This window comes from Oryctolagus cuniculus, chromosome X (assembly GCF_051225735.1).
Source record: "Oryctolagus cuniculus isolate XC-2025 breed Fujian yellow rabbit chromosome X, ASM5122573v1, whole genome shotgun sequence".
Taxonomy (NCBI): domain Eukaryota; kingdom Metazoa; phylum Chordata; class Mammalia; order Lagomorpha; family Leporidae; genus Oryctolagus; species Oryctolagus cuniculus.
Window position 1 is genome coordinate 9,271,196 of NC_142888.1, and position 14,220 is coordinate 9,285,415.

Sequence of the window (14,220 nt, forward strand, 5' to 3'; positions counted from 1 at the left end):
GGTCCTTAGTTGTGTGCACCCATGCCCTCCATGTAGGTCCACTGAGTCCTTCTAATTTGTGTAGAGTTTCCTCTGCTGTTTTCTCCCTAACTCTTCCCTGAGACAGCACTTGCTCCACTATGGCTGGCACTGCGCCGACCCGAAGCCAGGAGCCAGGAGCTTCTTCCTGGTCTCCCAAGCAGGTGCAGGGGCGCAAGCACTTGGGCCATCCTCCACTGCCTTCCCAGGCCACAGCAGAGAGCTGGACTGGAAGAGGAGGAGCCGGGACTTGAACCCGGCACCCATATGGGATGCCGGCACCGCAGGCAGAGGATTAACCAAGTAAGCCACGGCGCCGGCCCCAAAATTTTTAAACATCAACTACATGTGAACATAGAATGTTGATTAGAAGAGGCTGGGAGAGATGACAGGGATAAAAGGGTTTTGAAAAATACAGAGGAAGAATGGTGTGCTTCATTAAAGATATACTAATATGAAACATGAATAGGGGAACTAGGATAAGGGTATTTGGAAACTCTTTGTATTACTACCTCATAACTTTTGCTTTGTAAATCTAAAACTATTCTTAAATAACATGTCAACAAATAAAATGTTTTTTAAAATGAAAGCTTAGAGAGAGTCTCAGTTTTATTCCTAATACCTGTCACTTAATTTTCAAATCAAAATAATGAAATGGTACTTTCCTAGCTTTTCTAAAATGCTGGCTTAAATCTTCAAGTCTCCTGCCTCACATGCTACACTTAAAAAGCAAAGAAAATTACAGCCTTCACAGCACATGGGGGGAAAATTAAAACAAAATGAAACCTAATATATCTTAAAATATTTCCTTTATGTTATGATCAGAGAAATAATCTATTCTTTTAGCTCTCTTTCAAGAGCTGAGGACATTTATGGCTTTTCTGATAACTGTACTGTAATTTTGATTCATTCAATTGGTCCTAAAGAAGAAAAAGTATGAACCACACATATACACATATATATTGCTATAGAAATACACATCCCACACAATTATTGGGATGAAACTTTAGACATTCACATAATCACTAAATATTTTTGAGCACTCACTTCTATTACAAGCACATGGACACAACTGTGAACACGGTAGACATTTGGCTCCCATCAGAAAGCTTACAATTCAGCAGGCTAGGCAAACAAAGTGAACAGGTTACCAAAATCCATAATGCTGTGTATTAAACTGGGGAAGGTGGGAGTAGGCCTCTCTAGGTAAAATGATTTTTAAACTGAGGTAAATATAGGATGTGCTGGTAAAATGGCTTTTTAGAAAAATGAATTAAAGTCCTAATTCATAGTGTTTTCCAATATCCATAGTATAAACACTCCCACCACAGCCAATTTTAAGCTACTAATGTGAAGTCACTGATTGTGAAATGTGAAAGAATTATCTATACCACAAGCAGGTATAGACAGCCCCAGAAAACCCGTGGAAATGCCTCATGAATTGCTGTGTTGTCTCTTCCTTATCTCTCCCCCACAGCCTTTGTTTAGGCTGTCCTCTATCTCATTTAAATTATTTCAATAAATTCTAATGAACTCACCATGGCTAACTGACTCCCGATTCTTCTAACCTCTTCCCATCTACACTCCCATGAAGCCTCTTCTGTGTATAAAGCTAAGTAGCTCATCATTGTCTATAAAATCAAAACTTATTAACATTGTATACAAGCTGCCTCATATGCTGTTTTGTCTATTTAACCTCAACTGCCACCACCTCTTCTGATATCCACTATGCAGTAGCCATACTAAATATTCATCCCTGACCTGTTAGTCCTAGAACACACCATCTGTCCTGCCTTCAACAGTAATAGTAGCATAAACTCATATTCATTGAGCACTAACTAAATGCCAGGGAAGATGTCAAGCACTGGAAACATAAAAATAATTAAGTAACAATTCTAGATTTCAGTACCAGTGGGATAGGCAGACAAACATGAAAATACTTTTTTCAAAATGTTTTGAGAAAAACACTTTACCTACAGGGATGGATACAACACATAATCAAGAACAGTAAACACCAACTGAGTCATGTAATAGAGACTAGAATGTTGGTGGTAAATAACAATTTGGTAAATACATGAGTTAGTGACATAATGCAGGATCAGGGAATACTTTGAACAAGAAGTACCATTCGAATAAGGGAGGACCCACAATTATTGTGAACATTCAGATATATAAAAGCCCATTGCTTACTGGAGAGAGAGAAGACCATAAACAGAATTTTTAAAGATGACTTGTAAAGACAATGAATTCTGAAGACATCTCTAAAGACCTACTGAGCCACTAGGTCTCCAAAACATTGCAAGCTTATGCAATACGGTATGGCTTTCGGTGCCTTTCTGATGCTTGCCTACCAAGACAATCATCTAAAGAGGGTTTAAAATGAAACAGATTCTAGTCGTACAACCAGATCTCTTAGAGGTATATCCTATGCATCTTTATTTCCAAAAATCTCCCCCAGTCTTTGATGTGTATCCCTGATTGAGAACTATTGCATAGACTTTATACCTCCATGAAAAAGGCAATGTTGTGATTATATATTTAGCGAAGAAGGGAAAGGAGAGGGACTTGGCAAAGGCAACCTTGTGATAGCCTCCTACGTCTAACAGCAGATATTCATGAGCCGTCACTGCAGCAAAGGACTATGCCCAACAACACTTCAGGTGAGACTCGCTATCACTGCAGCTGCATTAAATTGCAATTGGTGTGGGTTATTTATTTATTTTGAACCTCTGTATATGAACTGGGAGGACAGCCTCAAGTGTCTGTTCTTGTTATGATGCTACTATCTTACAGAGTACAAAGAGAACTGGGAAAGGGGGAGGGAAGGAAGAACTGCATTATTCCTCCCACTCCAACAAAGAAGACAATCTAATCTGAACAAAGCTATGAATGTCTTTCATTTGGGCTAAAATCAGACAGGTTTGTATACTCTGCATTTGTTTTCGATATGAAACTCTTCAGAATGAGGATTTCATGTCTACATTAGTTATCTATAGTAATTAAAACAAAGCCCAAGTGATCTTCAAATGAATGGGTAAATTTCTAATACTTTATGGAAAAGTTACCCTCAATTTTTTAACTTTATTTAAAACACAAGTCTTCAGTGTCTTTTCATAGTTCAAAGTAATATAAAGTTCACCATAAAAATTTAAACAATGCAAAAGATGATAAAAGAAAGCAAAGTACCATATACCCCCCAAGAGAAAGTACTATCTATTGTTAGCCTTGAAAACTTCTACATGCATGTAAACTAAAAGCAATTATCCAATACATACTGTTCTGTAGTCTTTTAAGAATCATTTAATATGTTGTGGCATTCACATACAACTGACTAAATACAGCCTGTCCTTTAAAATAAACACCTATTTTCTCATTGTATGGACAGACATTTGGGTTCATGCCAGTTTTGCTAATATATAGAATACTATAACAAAAATCCTTTTGATTCCTACAGGATTATCTTCTCAAATTAATTACCTTAAAGTGAATTACTGAGATGAAAACAGTGAACACTTTTTAATATAGGCTTGCCTTCCAAAAAGTTCAGTCAATTTAGACTGCTTCCAAAGTGTAGAAGATTGCCTGTTTGTTCACATCTTCATCTACTCTGAGTACTAGAAATCTTTTGAATTTTTGACAGTATGGTATTTCAAAAAATACCACTCCATTGTCATTTAAATTTGTTCTTCTCTAATTATTGTGAAGTTAAACATTTTCTCTGTTTATTGGCTTTTATATAAATTTCTTCTCTTGAGAAGTGCCAAGTCATTTTCCCATTTTTTTAAAAATATGTTTTATTTATTTGTGAGGCTGTGTGACAGAGAGACAGAGCTCTCCTGTGCTTGTTTGCTCACCAAATGCCCACGATAGCCAAAGATGGATCACAATATAGGTCTCCCATGTGGGTGGCAGGAACCCAATTAGTTGAGCCATCACCACTGCCTCCCAGGATGTGAATTGGTGGGAAGCTGGAGACAGGAGCCAGAGCCAGGAATTGAATACAGGCACTTTGATGTGAGACAGGGACATCTTAACTGCCAGGTAAATGCTTGTTTCCCCAATTTTTAAACCATCTATCAATTTATAAAGCTGTCTTTATATAATAAGAGTATGATCCTAACATTGTTGTTTCTTTGTCATATGCTTTTTAACATAGGTTTCAGTGTTGCCATGCCAATTTTATTGCTGTTACTATTATCATTGATCTTCATTTTCTTGAATGTAGTAGGGACTTGAGGTCAAACTAAGGAAATTGTTCAACCTCTCCACAATTCACACTAATTTCCCTATTATTCTTGTAGTAATTACATGTTTTTGCTTTTCACATTTTGCTTTGTAATCCATTTGTAACTTATTTTTGGTAATAGTATGAGGGGGAAACCAATCTTTTTCTTTCCAAAAGAACACCCAAATGTCCAAACACTATTTAGTGAGCTACACTTCTTTTATTTTCAGATAGGTTCATGTGTTTAGCTGTTTACATTTTGTAGGAAAGTGTTCAATATCAGCAGATTTAGTTTCAGATACTCCTTTTCTTTCTTGTTTTAAGCTTATATTCTTTGGGTTATAGAAAGCCAGGAGTAAGTTTAGTAGATTTATCCATTACATGCTGCATTCACAGAAGTAGATGATCTTATTATATAATGCATTTGTACCAGGTAATGCTCAGTAGAAAGAACACTCACATAATCTACTCAATTGCTTTTCAAACTGCTCTGAAAATATACCAGACACATAATATGGAATAATGAAAAAGAAGTTACACTGATATTGGAAGCAATCACAGTGTTAAACTAGCTTAAAATCAGACATTCTATCTTTTTTAAAAAAAAGTTTCCTTAACACATACACATTTACTTCATGATGCTCAAAATTCATGGGACATGGGCCTCATAGTATAGAAGATTCAAAAGAGAGTAGACCTGAAATGGATATGTAACAAACACAAGATATAAACTTAGGGCACTGAGATCCAGAAGCCATTTGTTACTATAGTATAACCAGGCCAATCCTGACTGAAATAGTAGTTAAATTAATTTTGGGGTAGGGTACAAGTTGAATTTATAGAGAAAGTAACATATTGAGTTGTACCTTGAAGGCTGAGTGGAAATAAGTAAGGAAAGTACATTCAGGGCAGAGCTTTTGATGTGAACAAAGACTTAGTAGTGTGGAAGCAAATACAGCCAGCCCTCTGTATCCACAATATTCACATCTGTGATCCAACCAACTGTGGAGAGAAAATATTTGGAAAAAACTGTATCTCTACTGATATGTACAGACTTGTATTGATCATTTTTCCCTAAATAATAGAATGTAACAACAGCTTATATATCATTTACATTTTATTCAGTATAAATAATCTAGGGATGATCTGAAGCATATGGAAGGATATATACCTGTAACATGCAAATACTATGCCATTTTATACAAAGAACTTGAGTATCTGATGATTTTGGTATCCAGAGGTTCCTGAAACATATTTCTCACACATACAGAAGGATCACTTCTTACTGTGTAGGCAAGTTCTTGTAATCTGTAAAAAGCAGGATGGAGTCAAATATTAAAGACCCATTTGCCCTGCCAGAGGATAGAATTTACCCTGCTGTTAACGAGGAAAATATTTGCAAACTGTGCATCTGATAAAGGATTAATATCCAAGATCTAGAAAGAGCTCAAAAAACTCAACAACAACAAAATATACAATCCAACTAAGAAAAAGAAAAGGGAGATGAACACGCATTTTTCAAAGGATGAAATACAAGTGGCCAACAGACACATGAAAAAGTGTTCAGGATCACCACCCATCAGGGAAATTCAAATCAAAACCACAATGAAGTTTCACTTATCTGACCCCAGTTAGAATGGCTATCATCCAAAAATCAAAAAATAATTGCCACACCCAGCACACATCTTTGGGTATTCACAGAAAGAGCAGACAGTTCACTAAGCCACAGAACCATAGTCCAAAGATAAAAGCCATCACAGGGGAAAAAAAACCCAAACAAGTATCTCCAAAAATGCCTAAAAATAAATGCAGAAATTCAAGAAACAAGAATAAGGAAGACAACATGACGTCCCCACAGGAACACAGTAACACTTCAATACTAGAATGTGAAGATGAGAAGTTTGAAGAAATGCTGAAAACAGAATTCAAAATATTCATCACAGGATTGTAGGATTACTTAGAAGCAATCAAGAGCCAAACTAAGAATTAAAAAAATCCATATGTGAGGAGAGGTACAATTTGGGACATGCTCAATCGGACTTGCCCCAAACAGTAGAGTTAGAAACGTGCCAGGGAATTCCAATTCAATCCCATCAAGGTGGCATGTACCCTTGCCATCTCACTAGTCCAAATGATCAATTTCTGTTCACAATTGATCACAGTGATAGGTCTAAGAGTCAAAGGGATCACACAAACAAGACAAGTGTCTGCTAATACTGATAGAATCAAAAAGGGAGAGAACGATCCATCATGGGAAGTGGGATACACAGCAGACTCATAGAATGGCAGATGTCCTAACTCGCACTCTGGCCTCAGAATCAGCCCTTAAGGCATTCGGATCTGGCTAAAAAGCCCATAAGAGTATTTTAGGCATGGAAAGCCAAGACACTCCGGAAAAAAAAAAAAGAAGACGACCCAAATGAAAGATCTCTGCGAGTGAGATCCCAGTGGAAAGAACGGGGCCATCAAAGAAGGAGGTACCTTTCTCTGAAGAGAGGAGAGTACTTCCACTTTGACTATGACCCTGTCGGAATAAGATCGAAGTCGGCAAACTCAAAAGGCTTCCATAGCCTTGGCAACTCATGACTAGAGCCTAGGGAGATTACTGACGCCATAAACAAGAATGTCAAATTGTTAAGTCAACAACAGGAGTCACTGTGTACTTACTTCTCATGTGGGATCTGTCCTTAATGTGTCATCCAATGTGAATAATGCTATAACTAGTACTGAAACAGTATTTTACACTTTGTGTTTCTGTGTGGGTGCAAACTGATGAAATCTTTACTTAATATATACTGAATCGATCTTCTGTATATAAAGATAATTGAAAATGAATCTTGATGTAAATGGAATGGGAGAGGGAACGGGAGATGGGAGGTGTGCGAGTGGGAGGGAAATTACGGGGGCAGGGGGGAAGCTATTGTAATCCATAAACTGTACTTTGGAAATTTATATTTACTAAAATAAATAAATAGAAAGAAAACAGGATCATCCTTCCAAAATGACCTCTCAAAAATATTTATTTATTTATTTATTTGAAAGTCAGAGTTACACAGAGAGAGAAGAGGCAGAGAGAGAGAGAGAGAGAGAGAGAGAGAGAGAAAGAGAGAGAGATATATCTTCCATCTGCTGGTTCACTCCCCAATTGGCCCCAACGGCCAGAGCTGCGCCAATCCAAAGCCAGGAGCCAGGAGCTTCCTCTGGGTCCCCCACCCAGGTTCAGGGGCCCAAGGACTTGGGCCATCTTTCACTGCTTTCCCAGGCCATAGCAGAGAGCTGGATTGGAAGTGGAGCAGCAGGGTCTCGAAACGGCGCCCATATGGGATGCTGGCGTTTCAAGCCAGGGTGTTAACCTGCCGTGCCACAGCGCTGGCCCCAACACATAATATTTTCAGCACTCCAAAAATTGTCATTGCTAGGCAGTCACTTCAAAAGCAGTATCAGGCAATCACTGCTTTGCTTAATGTAAATATATTAAATTTCACAGATATATGGGGAATCATATCACATGTTCTTTTTATGTCTGATTTATTTTACTAAGTTAATGGTTTGAGATTCATCCATGTTATCTCATGTATCTGTAGTCTATTTTTTTCTTGTGAAATAGCATTATTTTGAATGAATACAGCACACTTGTGTATCCACCATTCATTTGGAGGATATTTGTAATATATTAACTTTCAAGCTGCTCTGAATGAAGTTATTACACGACTGTCTGGATAGTTGTTTTCATTCTTGCCACAGACTGAGTATACATGCTCTCCCCCAAACTCATCTTTTGAAACCTATTTCCCAATATGATGAATATTTGGAGGATGAATATTTAGGAAGAGATTATGTCACGGATGGATGGATGCTTTTTGAAAAGAGATCCCAGGGAATGCCCTCACCTCTTTCCCCAAATGGCGATAAAGTAATTCCACAGTGTACAGCCTGATTCCACCCTACTAAACTGTGAGAAAAGAATTTCTGTTGGTGATAAGCCTACAAGTTTAAGGTTTTTTGCCATAGGAACCTGAGGTGATGATGTTTTTGATAAATTCTTCTTGATAAATGAGTGGATGTGCTAGATTTTATGGTAATTACTTGGTTGTGATTTCAAGAAATTGCCATATATTTTTGCAAATTGGTGAGATGAATTTCAACTCACTGGGACAATAACTCTGGAATTGGTTAAATTTGATATTCACCAATTCTTTGATAATGTTAAACTTTTTAAAAAAGATTTATTCATTTATTTGAAAGACATAGTTACAGAGAGGCAGAGGCAGAGAGAGAGAGGGAGAGAGAGGTCCTCCATCCGCCAGTTCACTCCCCAAATGGCCACAATAGCCAGAGCTGCGCTGATCCAAAGTCAGGAGCCAGGAGCTTCTTCTGGGTCTCCTAAGTGGGTGCAGTGGCCCAAGGACTTGGGCCATCTTCTACTGCTTTCCAAGCCATAGCAGAGAGCTGGATCAGAAGTAGAGCAGCCAGGACTTGAACCAGCACCCATATGGGATGCTGGCGCTGCAGGAGGTGGCTTTACCCCTTCACCCCAGTGCTGGCCCCAGTGAAAGTTTTTAACTTTAGCCAATATAATGGGCATCTAGCAATATCTTCTTGTGGTTTTAATTAGAATTTCTCTGATTATGTTCATTTTTATATATTCATTGAGAATTGCTTATTTAATTCTTCCATCCTTTTTATTTTATTTTATGGTGGTATGTTTTGAGGATAATAATATGTGTTTTCCAGCCTGTGTTTTATTTTTTACTCATTATCTTCATATTCTAAAATCCACTGTTTTAGAGCCAGTGCTGTGACATAGCAGGTAAAGCTGCCACATGCAGCTCTGGCATCCCATTATCTACACTAGTTCGAGTCCTGGCTACTCCACTTCTGATCCAGCTCCCTGATAATGGCCCTAGGAAAGCAGTGAAAGATTGCCCAAGTGTTTGCATCCCTGCTTCCACATGGGAGACTCAGAAGAAGCTCTTGGCTCCTGGTTTCGCATCAGCCTAGCTCCAGTCATTACAGCTCTTTGCAGAATGAACCAAGGGACAGAAGATTTCTCCCTCTTTCTCTCTCTGCCTCTGCCTCTCTGTAACTCTGCCTTTCAAATAAATAAGTAAATCTTTAAAATGAGAAAATAAAACTCACTCTTAAAAATACCTTTGAATAAATTTAACCAATGAGGTAAAAGATCTCTACAATAAAAATTACAAAATATTAAAGAAAGAAATAGAAGAAACACAAAAAATGGAAAAATCTTCCACATTTATAGATTGGAAGAATCAATGTTATCAAAATGTCCATACTACCGAAAGCAGTTTACAGATTCAATACAATAACAATCAAAATACCAATGATAATCTTCTAAGATCTAGAAAAACATGCTAAAATTCATATGGAAACACAAGAGACCCAGACTAGCAAAAGCAATCTTAAATAATAAAAACAAAGCCAGAGGCATCACAATACCAGGTTTCAAAACATATTATAGGGAAGTTATAATAAAAACAGCCTGGTATTGACACAAAAACAGATGAATAGACCAATAGAACAGAATAGAAACCTCAAAATCAATCCATGCATCTACAAACAACTAATCTTTAAAAACTTAGCTAAAATCAATCCTTGGAGAAAGGACAGTCTTTTCAACAACAGTGCTGGGAAAACTAGATCTTAGCATGTAGATGTATGAAACAAGACCCCTACCTTACACCTTATACAAAAATCAACTCAAAATTGACAAAGTAAATCTACCACCTGATACCATCAAATTACTATAGGAGTATAGGCAATAAAAGCAAAAATAGACAAATGGGAATACAACAAGATAAGAAGCTTCTCCACTGCAAAAGAAACACTCAACAAAGTAAATATGCAACTGACAGAATGAAAATATTTGCAAACTATCCAACTGATAAAAGATTACTATCCAGAATCTAAAAAGAGCTCAAGAAACTCAACAACAAAACAAACAACCCAGTTAAGAAATGGGCAAAGGACTTAAACAGGCATTTTTTTAAGAGATGAAATTCAAATGGCCAACAGACACATGAGAAAATGCTCAGGATCACTAGGCATAAGGGAAACGTAAATCAAAATCACAGTGAGATTTCACTTCACCACAGTTAGAATGGCTGTCATACAGAAATCAACAAACAACAAATGCTGACAAGGATGTGAGGAAAAAGGTACCCTAATCAACTGTTGGTGGGAATGTAAACTGGAAAAGCCACTATGGAAGACAATATGGAGATTCATCAGATTTCTGAAAATAGATCTAACAAATGACCCAGCCCTCCCACTCCTGGGAATTTACCAAAATGAAATGAAATCAGCATATGAAAGTTATCTGTACCCTCATGTTTATTGCAGCTCAAATCACAATAGCTAAGATATAGAGTCAACTCAAATGTCCATCAGCTGACGACTAGGTAAAGAAAATGTGGCGTATATACACTTTGGAATATTATTCAGCCATAAAAAAGAATTGAATCCTGTCTTTTCCAACAAAATGAATGCAACTGGAAACCATTATACTTAGTGAACTAAATTAGTCCCAAAAAGACAAATACAATACATTTTCCTGGATCTGTGGTAACTAATAGAGTACAAAACAATGTAACATATATTAGTGAAACTGACATTTTGAGAATTGATTATTGTTTTCAGTCCTTGTCTCTTCTTTTATGGAACAGTGTGCTTTTCTTCTTAGTATGTGCTGAATTGTTTACTTGGTGGGGGGTTAATCTAAGATTACAAAATAAACAGAGTATGTCATTGTAAAAAATATTTTAATGGTGTAATATGCCATGTAGAATACAGCAGTGAGCATTTATTAGAAAAGAAAAGATTTTTTTGTAAACATTAGAAATCAATGCTAGGAATTATTTTTCATACAATAGGATTTTCTTAAATTTTAATTAAGGTATACAAATTTCATGCATTTCCCATACACAGATTTAGGAACACAGTAATACTTCCCACCCTACCCTCCCATGTGCCCATGCTCCAACCCTTCCTCCTCCTTCCTCTCCTATTCCCTCTCTTAATTTTTACAATGATCTACTTTCAGTTTATTTTATGTTCATAATATACTATGGGTCTTTTTGTTCAGAGATTACTCTCTTCTCCATTGCTCTGGTTGCATCCCCAACACATGCAAAGAATTTAATATTTCCTAATAATTTTTTCCTTCAAAAGAAAAATCTGCATATATGATGCTGATGACCAGAGGCTAGAAAGTGTGAGAGAAAGGAATTTGTATGGGGGGGGGAGCTGGGTGTGGCTCATTAATTGTGACAAATATACTAATATGAGGTATTAATAGGGGAAATAAAGGGAAAGGTATATGAGAACTTGTTGTATTACTACCTCACCAATCTTTGCTTTGTAAATTAAAATTATTAATAAAAAGGTCAGTCTGAAACGTTTTTTGAAACATCACAAAACAAATCCATACCAAAATAAAACACATATTTTCATATATATATATATCTTTTATATATATCATATATATATAAAGAAAATGGTCTATATATACAAAATGGAATACTACTCAGCCATAAAAAAGAATGAAATCCTTTCTCTTGTAACAAAATGGATGCAACTGGAGACGATTAGGCTTAGTGAAATAAGCCAGTCCCAAGAACAGAAATATAATACATTCTCTCTGATATATGGTAGTTAATATAGAATGCCAAAAAATTTATAAGCATAAAACCAACATTTTATGATTTGATTATTGTTTAGAGCCCTTGTCTATATTCTTGTGGAAGAGTGAATTTTCTACTTTTTACTTTTTGAACATTATGGTTAGTGGTATATTAAACCTGTGATTATAAAGTAAAATAGTAATATAAAAATTAAAGTAACAAAGAAAGGATGAAGGGGGTAACAGAAGGAGGGAAGGAAGCACAGTTTCTTAGAATTTTATCTGTGAAATACATGAAATCTGTTCTTATATTAAAAAAATAAATAAAAGAATTCTGAGTATAAAGCCTCAGTTACCTTTTGATGCTCCGAGTGAGCTCATCTGTAATACCCTAGGCAAGGATTGGCATGGACGTAGATAAATCACTCTGTGGAATCCCAGACCTAGAAGAGGGACAAGGGAAAGCCAACAGTGATAATGCTTGGATGATTGAGTTTGTAGCCAAAAACAGTTGAAGGCAACTGAAAGCAGAAAGGAAACATCTAAAAGAGAGTTTTTTGCTCCTCCAAATTTAGAACCCTTTAAACTGAAAAGAGGCTAAATGATATACCCGCAGAGCAATGAAAGCTGAAATGGAGTCCAAAGAGACCTGTAGGACACTTGACTCAGCTCAAAAAAGAACAATAATGGAGGGAAACAATTCTAAGGGGCCAGTCCTTCACTATTTCTGAAGAAAACAGCTTTAGGACACATGGCGAGCTTTAAAAACTCCCCAGACCTGGCTCTGTCTGGATACAGAGCAGAGGAAGAAAATAAAAATGGGGCAGGGTGACAAGAGGGCAGAGAGTGTGACAAGAGGGCAGAGTGGCTGAGAGCACACTAAAAGAAGCTTATGCTGGGGGCCAGCATTGTAGCATAGTGGGTAAAGTCACTGCCTGGGACACCAGCATTCCATACCGCCACCAGTTTGCTTTGCAGCTGCTCCACTTCTGATCCAGCTCCTTGCTAATGGCCTGGGAAAGGCAAGAAGATGAAAAAAGTGTCTGGGCCCCTGCCCCCCATGTGGCACACATGGGTGAAGCTCTCAGTTCCTGGCTTCAGTCTGGCCCACTGCTGGCCATTGCAGCCATCTGAGGAGCAACCCAGCAAATGGAAAATCTCTTTCTCTCTCTAACTCTGATCTTCAAAATAAGTAAATAAATCTTTTTTTTTTTTTTTTTTTTTTTTACAAAAGCAGCATATGCTGTATGCCAGGCTTTAGCTTTGGTAATAGTTGTTTCTTTTCTTGTTCTATTTTATTTCTTGATTAAAAAAAATCAGTCTAAAATAGTCTTCAAATCTGTCTCCTTGTCACCAAGTGTTGCCTACTAAATTGAGACAGCTTGTTTTTTTCCCTTGGTATATTAGATGATTATTATACATGAATACCTATCTGAGATTTTTTTTTAAACAATAGGTTGACTAGTGGGCACTAAGTTACAGTAAAGTTCTGCTGCTCTACTGCACAGTGGGGTGACAATAGATAACAATAATATGTTCTGGGGTCGACACTGTGGCATACTGGGTAAAGCCACTGCCTGCAGTGGCAGCATCCCATATGGGCACCAGTTCAAGTACTGGCAGCTCCACTTCCTGTCCCGCTCTCTGCTATGGCCTGGGAAAGCAGTAGAAGATGGCCCAAGTCCTTGGGCCCCTGCACCCATGTGGGAGACCCGGAAGAAGATTCTGGCTCCTGGCTTCAGATCGGTGCAGCTCCGGCCATTGCAGCCATCTGGGGAGTGAACCAGTGGATAGAAGACATCTCTCTCTCTCTCTCTCACTCTCTCTCTCTCTCTGCCTTTCTGTAACTTGACCATTCAAATAAATAAAAAAATCTTTAATAAATAATGTTATATTTATAAACAATAATATATTGTCTAAAAGCTAGAATATTTTGAATATTTTCAACATAAAGAGATTATAAAGTTTTGAGGAAACATGCTTCTGATTTCAATATTACACAATGTAAACATATATGGTGAGGCCGGTGCTGTGGCGCAGCGGGTTAACACCATGGCTTGAAGCGCCGGCATCCCATATGGGCACTGGTTTGAGACCCGGCTGTTCCACTTCCAATCCAGCTCTCTGCTATGGCCTGGGAAAGCAGTAGAAGATGGCCCAAGTCCTTGGGTCCCTGCACCCACGTGGGAGACCCGAAAGAAGCTCCTGGCTCCTGGCTTCGGATTGGTGCAGCTCCAGCTATTGTGGCCAATTGGAGAGTGAACCAGCGGATAGAAGACCTCTCTCTCTCTCTCTCTCTCTCTCTCTCTCTCTGTGTCTCTCTCTGCCTCTCCTC

At 37.7% G+C, this 14,220-nt stretch overlaps 1 protein-coding gene and 1 long non-coding RNA gene across 2 annotated transcripts in view; one reads left to right on the plus strand and one right to left on the minus strand.

Annotated features, from left to right (window-relative positions):
- PTCHD1 (patched domain containing 1) overlaps positions 1 to 14,220 on the plus strand; it is a 178,460-nt gene that overhangs the window by 74,376 nt on the left and 89,864 nt on the right. The gene's annotated exons all lie outside the window — the stretch shown is intronic.
- Positions 3,609 to 14,220, minus strand: part of LOC149119548 (uncharacterized) — a 117,749-nt gene continuing 107,137 nt past the window's right edge. Inside the window, exons 4-5 of the long non-coding RNA XR_016228111.1 lie at positions 12,242 to 12,328; positions 3,609 to 5,245 (exon numbers count right to left, since the gene is read on the minus strand). This is a non-coding gene — a long non-coding RNA (uncharacterized LOC149119548). The remainder of the gene's footprint in view (positions 5,246 to 12,241; positions 12,329 to 14,220) is intronic.